Here is a 10,299-nt window from a genome sequence, read left to right as displayed (position 1 = left end):
AGTGACCAAGGGTGCTATAAACCCTAACCCCCGGTTTCACAGAAAAGGCTTAAGATAGAGCTTTTTTAACCAAAACTTGCTCTGACATATCTTAAAATATGTCAGTGTCATTGTTTTGTCACAAGATGCACACCAGTAATGTTTTTTGTAGGGTACGTTTATAAAAGATACATAAATGCCCTAAATGAGCTAAGATCTAATCCTGGCTCAGTCTAAACCCTGTCTGTGAAACCGGGCCTAAGAGTTAGAAAAGGCATGTAAATGTGTTAGTGGATACAGGTGGGTTATTGACCTTCATGACCTACATGAACTATACAGTAGGTACAGTTTTCTTTACACATCTCATACAGCTATCATAAGAACATCAACATTAAAATGAATAAGAACAAAAAAAAAAAAATCATTCTCTAGAACTCTTGATTCATTTGATGATTCCAAATAATTTTGATGGCAGACTTTGGCTTAAGCATTTCAGATTGACTAAAACAATATTTTAGATGGTGTACAATGACATTGCTTCATATAGCTTCTGAGCTTTACAAATCTTTTGTTTTGAATTAGGGATTCGGATCTCCTATCAAACTGCTAAACTGCTGAAATCACGTGACTTTGGCGCTCCGAACCACTGATTCAATTCGTAAAGCTCCAAAGCAGTGTTTTGAATCACTATATATCGTTGAAAAGTTGTTATTTTGTTTTTTTGGCACACAAAAAGTATTCTCGTCCCTTTATAATATTAAGGTAGAACCACTGTACTCACATTAACTGTTTTAAATGTTTTTTGTACCTCACAAAGGAAGATTGGGGATTTTTTTTTTTTTACTCTTACAGTTACGTGATGCATTTCTGGTCTCAAATTTCTTACAATTTATACATTTGTGAGCTGCCAGTGTTAATTTTAATATATATTTAATTTACATTATACAATACATTAGGAATGTGTACAAGTGGATTTTTTTTGCTTAAAAAAGATTGCTTAAATTACAATAAAAACATTTTTCTCCTTAACCTCTTACTGTTCCTGTCGCCTACGCATAAAAAAAAACTCTCTGATGTGCCAAGTTTATGTGCATGTTTTCTAACCGAATAAAAAAAAAAAATATTGAGCACTTTTCTTTTTTTAACGCATTTGAAGATTTTATGCACACCTTGGCATTTCCATCCAGCATTTCTTTATGTGATACCTCAAAATTTAAAAATGCATGAATGGAAAGGTAACTAGACCCTTGCAAAGATGCAAATTATATGTTATCAATAGGGTTTCAACGTTTGCAATTTAGGACAATTGCTTTCATACTAATTGCAAACTGTACCAGAATTTACATGAACCAAACCCTGAACTCTGGTCTGTTTCACTGGTGCACACCCAAGTTTGGAAAAAATGCTTTGACACCTATCAAACGAGCCAAGCGCTGGCATCAAACAGACTTACAAAAAGCTCTAATGTGAAAGTGCTTTTACCCTCATTGCTCAAGTGTGCATTTTAAAAAAATGAGATAGTCCAGAAGTCCTTGAGGTTTAATCTTGCATCCAATCCACTGCGGCTCATGGAGCTGTTCCACATGATTTCAGATATATTATGACATGCAGCCAATGGGGAATGAAATGCTAAACAAACATAAAATTTTCATAAAACCTTGTGATTTACAGTGTGATTTCACATGTTAATGAAAGCAGTAAAATAAGGGTTTTATGAATCACATCATTTCAGCTGTGGCCAGAGCTGTAACATTTGATCAAAATTCGCTTTCTAAACACTATTACTTGGCACAGTGGATTCTCAGTATCTGGGTCTAAAATGTAATGAGGGTGAAAACATCTCCTGCCAAGTCAAGGCCAAGTCATCTCCAAAACACAGTTAACAGTGGTCTAAACTGTGGCCATGAGTGCTTCATCTCAGAAACCACGGGTTTCCATTTTAAGGTTTACAATAATCCATCTCCATACATATTTTTTGCCACAAGAGCAACTAAACTGTATTGCATGAACACATTCAGCAGAGAGCCTACTAATCTTCTCAAAACTTTCCTCAAAATATATTCACAGCTCTGCTCTGCAGCAATTAGAAATGCATACCAAAGTTTCTCATTAAGTCTATTTATCAAATAAATAAATAAAATTCTTTTACATGCAGCTTAAGCCTAATTACCACGCTGACTTATTTATGTAAAATAAAATTCCTGCAATCCTCCAAGTTGCCAAATGAATTAGCACCAAGAGAGTTTGACTGGACACAGTTTTCTATCCTGTATTTCATACTGAAAAGGGAAGTTGGGGCAGAACAAAGGACTTATGCCTGTTTAGATACTCAATAGCTTTTAGTTTATCTAAGTCATTAACAAAGATTTTTTGCTTGTTGTTGATAATCAAAGGCAAACGGTAATGGGGGAGGGACATTCTCATTCCAGAAAGTATATGATTGGTATAGTCTGGACACGCCCATTAATGCAAGATGAGTCATTAATATTTTTAGACCACTTTCCAAGTAGAGATTGTAATTTTTGAATGAATCTTCTAAAAGAGAATTTTGTCAACTTTTGTTCAACTATTTGTTATCGATGAACACAAAGTGAACACATACGGAGAAAAAAACCCAACACATTTTGATTGCATTGGTGCATGGGGTATATAACTTGTATGTAACTCAGTATATTGCTTCAAGTGAAGTTCCTAAACGTAATTTCGGGAGGAGTGAACCCCCAGAGCATATACAGTCATGTGAAAAAGTTAGGACACCCTATTGAATTCCATGGTTTTCCATATCAAAACATAATAAAAAATCATCTGGTCCTTGGCAGGTCTTAAAATTTGGAAAATAAAACCTCAGATGAACAACAACATGACATATCACACGAGTCATTATTTATTTAAAAAAAACTAGGCCAAAATGGAAAAGCCATGGGTGACAAACTAAGGACACCCTTACTGTTTCCTTAGGAATTAAGTGGGTAAGTAATGGTCAGGTACTGCTAATCAAATGCCTTTGATTAACTGATCATCAGCAAGTGTGAGCAGTTTTGGTAGTTTGCTCATCTAGAGCCTTCAGGTGTATGTTGACAATGCCAAGGAGGAAAGATATCAGCAATGAGCTTAGAGAAGCAACTGTTGCTGCCATCAATCTGGGAAGGGTTATACAGCCATTTCCAAACAATTTCACAAATGGAAGACATTCAGAACAGACACCAATCTTTCCAGGAGTGGACGTCCCAGCAAATTCACGCCAAGATCAGACCGTGTAATGCTCAGAGAAATTGATAAAGTCTATGACTGTACAATTAGAAAAAGATGGGATAGTATGGCATGTTTGGAAGGGTTGCCAGAAAAAAGCCTCTTCTTTTCAAAAAAAAATAAAAAATAAAAATGTCAGCACGGCTTAGGTTTGCAAAGTTGCATCTGAACAAACCACAAGACTTCTGGAACAGTCTTCTGGACTTCTGGAAGTCTTTTGGACAGACAAGACCAAAGTGGAGATGTTTGGCTATAATGCACAGTGCCAAGTTTGGTGAAAACTAAATACAGCGTATCAGAACAAACACCTCATACCAAAAGTAATGCATCCTGGTGAAGGGGTGATGATTTTGGCCTTGGGCATCTACAGTCATTGAGTCGACCATGAACTCCTCTGTAAACCAAAGTATTTTAGAGTCAAATGTGAGGCCATCTGTCCAAAAGCTAAAGTGGGTCATGCAACTGGACAATGATCTCAAGATGATCAGCAAATCTACAACAGAATGGCTGAAAAAGAAAATAATCAAGGTGTTGCAATGGCCCAGTCAAAGTCCAGACCTCATCCCGACTGAAACGCTGTGGCAAGAGCTGTGCATAGATAAATGCCCACAAACCTCAATAAACTGGAGCAACATTGTAATGAAGAATGGGCCAAAATTCCTGAATGATGTGAGAGACTGATAAAGTCATATAGAAAATGATTGCTTCAAGTTATTGCTGCTAAAAGTGGATCTATAAGCAACAGAATATGGTGTCCTTAGTTTGTCACCAATGGCTTTTCCATCTTGGCTTTATTTTTTTAAAATAAACAATGACATGGTGTGATATGTCATTTGTTGTTGTTCATCTGAGATTTTATTTTTTGAATTGTAAAACCTGTCAAGGACCAGATGATTTTTTATTACGTCCTGATATGGAAAACCATGGAATTCAATAGGGTGTCCTAACTTTTTCACACGACTGTAAGCAGCCACTCACCTTGCTCTAGCATCAGCTGTTTTGGCATCCTCCCACCTCCCCAAATCCACCATCATAATGTAGGCATCTTGCTACCAGACTCATCTTCCAAGCATCAGTAGTCCCACTGGGGCTACATCTAAGCTCGAGTTGAAGCTGATTCTCGAGCCCCTCCACTGCGACAGCAAGACAAATACATTTAACCTTAATAGCTTAAAGATTATATGGGCAAACAAACATCAAAACACACAGTAAAAAAAGAGTTTAAACTATAAAGTTTAAAAACAGCTCCATTTCTGTCCTTACAAAGTACTAGAATCTTTCCCCTTTAGACAGGAGAGCTGAAATTAAATCTCTGCAATTGGAGCCCCAGAGGGAGAAAGAGGGGAAGTGAAGTAGAGAGGGAGAGGCTGAAGAGGAAGGATTTTGTCAGGACTTCATAAACACATACATAGAGTGGAATAACTATGCCAGGATTAAGACTGAGGAAAACTTTCCAGAGCTGGTTTGAGCCTTGCAGGCAGGCAAGAAAGAGAGAGAGAGAGGAGGGGGGACCAGAGCCCCCAGTCCTTAGGTTTACAGTAAGGCCAGCCAAACAACAATGATGCACTACAGTGAGAAGGTGGATACAACTATAGGGGTGAAAAGAGGATAGAGAGAGAGACAAATATCAAGAAATAATGCTTAGGGAAAGATATTTTGACGATCCAAAGCAGATGCTGATCTTGATGATAAGATGAAACTGAAACATTATTTTTTTTGTTTTTTTTTTTTACATTCAGCTTGAGGAAACTTTAGAATGACTTCAGCTAAATTAAACACAGACCCTTGGTAGGACATATCCAGTATGAATTATGGCAGAATGAGATAATGGAAAAAAAATGAAAATGGCAGATTCTATCATTTACTTGCCAGGTAAGAGTGTAAAATGACAAAAGGTTGAACAATTGGAAAAAGATGAAATACTGGGTTGGAAAAGAAGCAGGTATTGAATAGTACTGAAAAGCAACAGATGCGGAAGTTTCTGCCAAAGGCAATAAATTCAACTAAAGGTTAAAGTCAATGTGAAATGCTGCTTGCAACCCATCTTATCTGATGCTAGACATTCAGTGACTATGTTTACTCGTGTACCAATAATGTGATTATTTCCAATAATCGCAGCTAAATCGCAGTAAGATGCTTACATGAGCAAACCTTTTCAGTCCGTTTACATGCAATTTTTGAAATTATGCAATTATTCTGATTATTGCTGAGAATATGTAGAAGTATCTCCAATGTCTCTATTTCAATGTTTTCAACCATCAATATAATGCATTGTATATTCGTGTCGCGCAATGCTCTCAATGCTGAACTCATTTTCTTCAGCACCCCAAATAGGTGATGCCTTCTTTACTGCCATATTTACAAATCACTGTATGAGCATGACACATCATCCGTTTACATCACAAGCACATGTGCTCTTTGGTCAGAGTGGAATAGATGCAATTAAAGTGTTTACTATGATTAAAATTGGTATACGCCACATATTTTACTACAATTATGGTTGCTACTATTATAAGCTTAATTGCAGCAATTATTCGAAGTGTTGTTTCCATGAGGTAAAGTTTAATTGCAATATTGCTTTCCTGATAATTTACTCACCCCCATGTCATCCAAGATGTTCATGTCTTTCTTTCTTCAGTCGAAAAGAAATTAAGGTTTTTGATGAAAACATTCCAGGATTTTTCTCCATATAATGGACTTCAATGGAGCCCAAACAGTTGAAGGTCAAAATTATAGTTTCAGTGCAGCTTCAAAGGGCTTTAAAAAATACAAGACAAGGAATAAGGGTCTTATCTAGAGAAACCATCTGCCATTTTCTAAAAAAAATTCTATATGTTTTAACCATAAATGCTCATCTTGAACCAGCTCCTTTCTTCTTCTCTATTTGAATTCCAGCAGTGTAGACACTGCTAAGTGTATTACTGCCCTCCACAGGTCAGTGTTTGAACTAATTGTTATATACTTGCACTAGCATATTGTATATGACTATTTAGTTCAAACTTTGACCTGTGGAGGGCAGTAATACACTTAGCAGTGTCTACACTGCTGGAATTCAAATAGAGAAGAAGAAGAGAGCTAGTTCAAGATGAGCATTTATGGTTAAAACTTATAAAAATTAAAAAAAACATTTTTAGAAAATGAGCGATGGTTTCTCTAGATTAGACCCTTATTTCTCGTCTGGGATCGCTGTAAACTGTAATTTTGACCTTCAACCGTTTGGGCTCCATTGAAGTTCACTATAAGGAGAATAATCCTGGAATGTTTTCATCAAAAACCTTAATTTCTTTTCGACTGAAGAAAGAAAGACATGAACATCTTGGTGAGTAAATTATCAGGAAATTTTAATTTGAAAGTGAACTAATCCTTTAAATCTCAATTTCATTGTATTATAAGGCTGCATGTTAACGTAGCCACTAGGGGTGTGACGAGATCTCGTGTCATGAGATTTCGCGAGACTAAACTGTGACGAGATTTCGTCGAGGCGAAAAGTAGTCTTGTGATTTTGCCATGACAGAGTGTTAGGATTAGGAAAGAATATGCCACTGCTATGTTTACATTACACCTACACTGTCCTTTGCTTTATATTTAAATAAAAAAACATTTAATCCAGTTGGATAACGGCCGTGTTTAAATTAAACATGCATGGGTAAATCACTAACAACGCTAATAAGATCATTTAGATGCTTTTAGAAAATAGGGAGAATTTCCATTTCATGCCAACTTTAACAGACAGCGATTGAGCAGTTTTTGGCTATACACTATCAGAAAAAAAGGTACAAAAGCTTTCACTGGGGTGGTACCCTTTCAAAAAGTACACATTTGTACCTAAAGAGTCCATATTATTACTTCAAAAGTACATATTGGTACCAATATAGCACCTAAATGGTTTTCACAGAGCGGTACCCTTACTTGATAGGCGTGGTGTATGCCGGAAAGTAGCGATCAATGTCATTCTAGCGCGAAGAAGAAAGCAACACAGTAAACAACAATGGATGTCATACAGCAGACCTTGTTCTTGATTCTTGGCATGTGGCTGTTTGTCACAAGAAGAAAGGGTATTATGTTTCAACTTTATTAAAAAATGGTGCCTCTTCTGTTGTCATTCCCCTTGAAGAATGCGCAAGTGACGATTCTCTGTCAACTAATCAACATTCTGCAGTAAGTCTAGCTCCACCCTTTAGTACTGGACTATAGAGTGCCCCAGGGATGATGCGTTTTTGTAGGCCAACCCGGAAGTTAGCAGCGCGAGGGTTCCCTCGGTTGAAAGCCTATGCATTTTTCCCATAGACTTTTGGAAAATCACAGAAAATAATCTCTGTGTTTAACAAAGGGTTATGACACTTACACGTTTTGTCTATCAAGATAATCTTTACAAGTTAACGCAACATTTATAGATTTTGAATCCTAAATAAAGTGGTCAGATATAAAAGGCTAACAGTAGGCTATAAACGGACTACAGCACACCATGGTCGCGGTCCAACGTCGTCACCACCAAGCTTCCTCAAACTGTAATTAAAAAACAACTTTAAAAAGATAACATGCTCGCTGATTATGATCTGCGCTGTGTATGAATACTTATCCACTTTTTCATGAGAAATGCTGTCCAAATGTCCTGTTTGTCATGATGACGTCTAAAGTCCCCGCCAAAGGAAGTAGTCCCTTTTAGCAATTTGTTAGCAACCGCCGGTTTTAAGACACAGTAAAAAATCACAAGTGGGTTATAACTGGTGTGTTTTATGTCATAGATCAAAACGTGAAAGTATTTAGAGGCTTTGTTAACCAAAGACTTTATTTCAGGCGATTTAGCAAAAACCCATTCAAAAAAAGCATATACTTTACGGCATTGGAACCGGAAGTCCTAAAATGCTAACTCGCTTCCGGATTTTGCCTACAAAAATGCGTCATCCCTAAGGCACTCTATTGAGCTAGCCCAACAGAAGGATCGAAAAAAGTAGTACGGTACAGTTCGAAATTAGAGTACCATTCACAACTTCTGACAATGGAAAAGGCAAAAATACCGTACTGTACCGTGGCACTCAGTGGAAACGAGGCATTAGAACATTTTGAAATGGTACCATCCCAGTGACAGCTTTTGTATCATGTATGGTTACCTACTTCTGATGCAACTTCTGTTCACGATTGTCTGTTTAGCGCATTATTACTTCTTCCTAATCTAACGTTTTTGGGTTACTGAAACATAAAAAATATACACTTTTAAGACCTCCGCTTTTTGAGGTTCCTTAATTAAGGTGGACAGAGCCCCCACCCCCATTATTCACACCCTGACTATACTGTTGAGACATATTGCAGCTGGTGTGATCGCTTTTCCTATTATGTATGACGAGAGCGTGTTAATGAATAATTGTACCCTGTATACTCCATATATGTGGTTCTCTGTCATGTATTTTCCACATTGAGTTGACACAGGCACTGCGCCAGTTGTACATATGACATGTTTATTGAGGACTAAAACCGTGCCAAAAGGACTTAAGCACACCTCCCATTTCAAGAAGTTTAATCTCACCAGTACATGGCAGAGTCGTCATATTTTCACGAGTTTGTGGTTAATCCGCTGAAGGCGAACAGAACAGTGAGGCTCGTTCCTCCAGATGACAGTACGATAGTGATGGCTGTTTTTCTTGGCTCTGGTGGCCAGGCTGGCGTGCACAAAGCTGATTTAGGCCCTGCCCTTTCCTCCTGGACTTGACGGCTGCCTTCCACATTGGGTGTAAAATACTGTCTGGGGATGTATTTCTGGTATGAAATATGGAAGGGAGCCTGTGCATGTGCATTTAGGCAGGAAGAGGTGAGAGAGAGGTCACTGTTCACTTTGCTGCCACAGACTTGGAGGCCATCCAGCGCAAAAGAGACAGCGGCTTTTTCTCCCTCTCTCATTCTGCTCTGCTTAGGGATGATGTGTAGAGATATGAGGCATGAGAAAAGTGCACACACGTGTTTTGAGCGAGAGCTCCGGAGGTATGCTGGCTATGGAAAGCATGAGCAGAGATGGGAATGTCTCTGTGATCTAAATGAGAGACTCGTAACTAGGACAGCTTTTCATTCACCCCATTGACCAGATCACATTCATCAAAGAGGAAAACAAATATGAATAAACCAAATCCACCGGATAGAACTTGATATGTACGCACAGTGTGCTATAAAGAGCAGAAAACTAGAGTGTTGTTTTCAGAGATCAGCTTTCATTGATGGTCCAGCGGTGTTTGCGCATTGAATAATGTAATTTTCAATAAAGTAAACATAAATGGCCTCTTTTCTTCTGCTCAGCCCTCTTGTCCAAAGGATATGTTCAATTATTCACAAGCTTTGGGTGGGTAATGTGTAATTGATAACCTGCGTGCTATTTATATTTCATTTCAAAAGGACAAATAATACCGCTGACCTCCAGGCCTCCAGCTCATGTGAATTTCTATGATGGAATATTATGGAATAAGATTAGATGCTTTTTGTTATTGAAGTCAACATGAAACCGCCACTGCATCATGTTTTACTTCCAAAATGTAAGAGAAACAACATAAAAAATTATTTAAAAAAAAAACAAACCAAAAAAAAATTTTATCCAACGGGATTGGATAGTGAAATGTTGGTTGGAGGGAAGGGTTTGAAAAATAAGAGGGCCTGGTGATATCATTCAATATGGAGAGTCGTTTTAGAGGTGGATGCTGATAATAAATTATTTTAAAGATATTTTTTCATTGCACTGATGAATGGTGCACAAAAAATGTCAGGAATGTACATTATATGTATGTTCACCTAAAAATGAATTCTGTCATCATTTACTTCCATAGTAGTTTTTTTGGTGCCCCACAACTGTTTGGTTACAAACATTCTTCAAAATATCTCCCTTTGTGTTCAGCAGAACAAATTTATACAGGTATGGAACAACTTGAGGGTGAGTAAATTATGACAGAATTTATATTTTTGGGCGAACTATCCCTTTAATAGGGTCAATTTTGATTTCACGCTGACTTCATGTTTGATTTCAATTTTGACATTCACGTTGAAAGGGTTAGTTCACCCAAGAATGAAAATTCTGTCATTAATTACTCACCC

This window comes from Chanodichthys erythropterus, chromosome 5 (assembly GCF_024489055.1).
Source record: "Chanodichthys erythropterus isolate Z2021 chromosome 5, ASM2448905v1, whole genome shotgun sequence".
NCBI lineage: Eukaryota > Metazoa > Chordata > Actinopteri > Cypriniformes > Xenocyprididae > Chanodichthys > Chanodichthys erythropterus.
Note: the sequence above shows the minus strand (reverse complement) of the source record.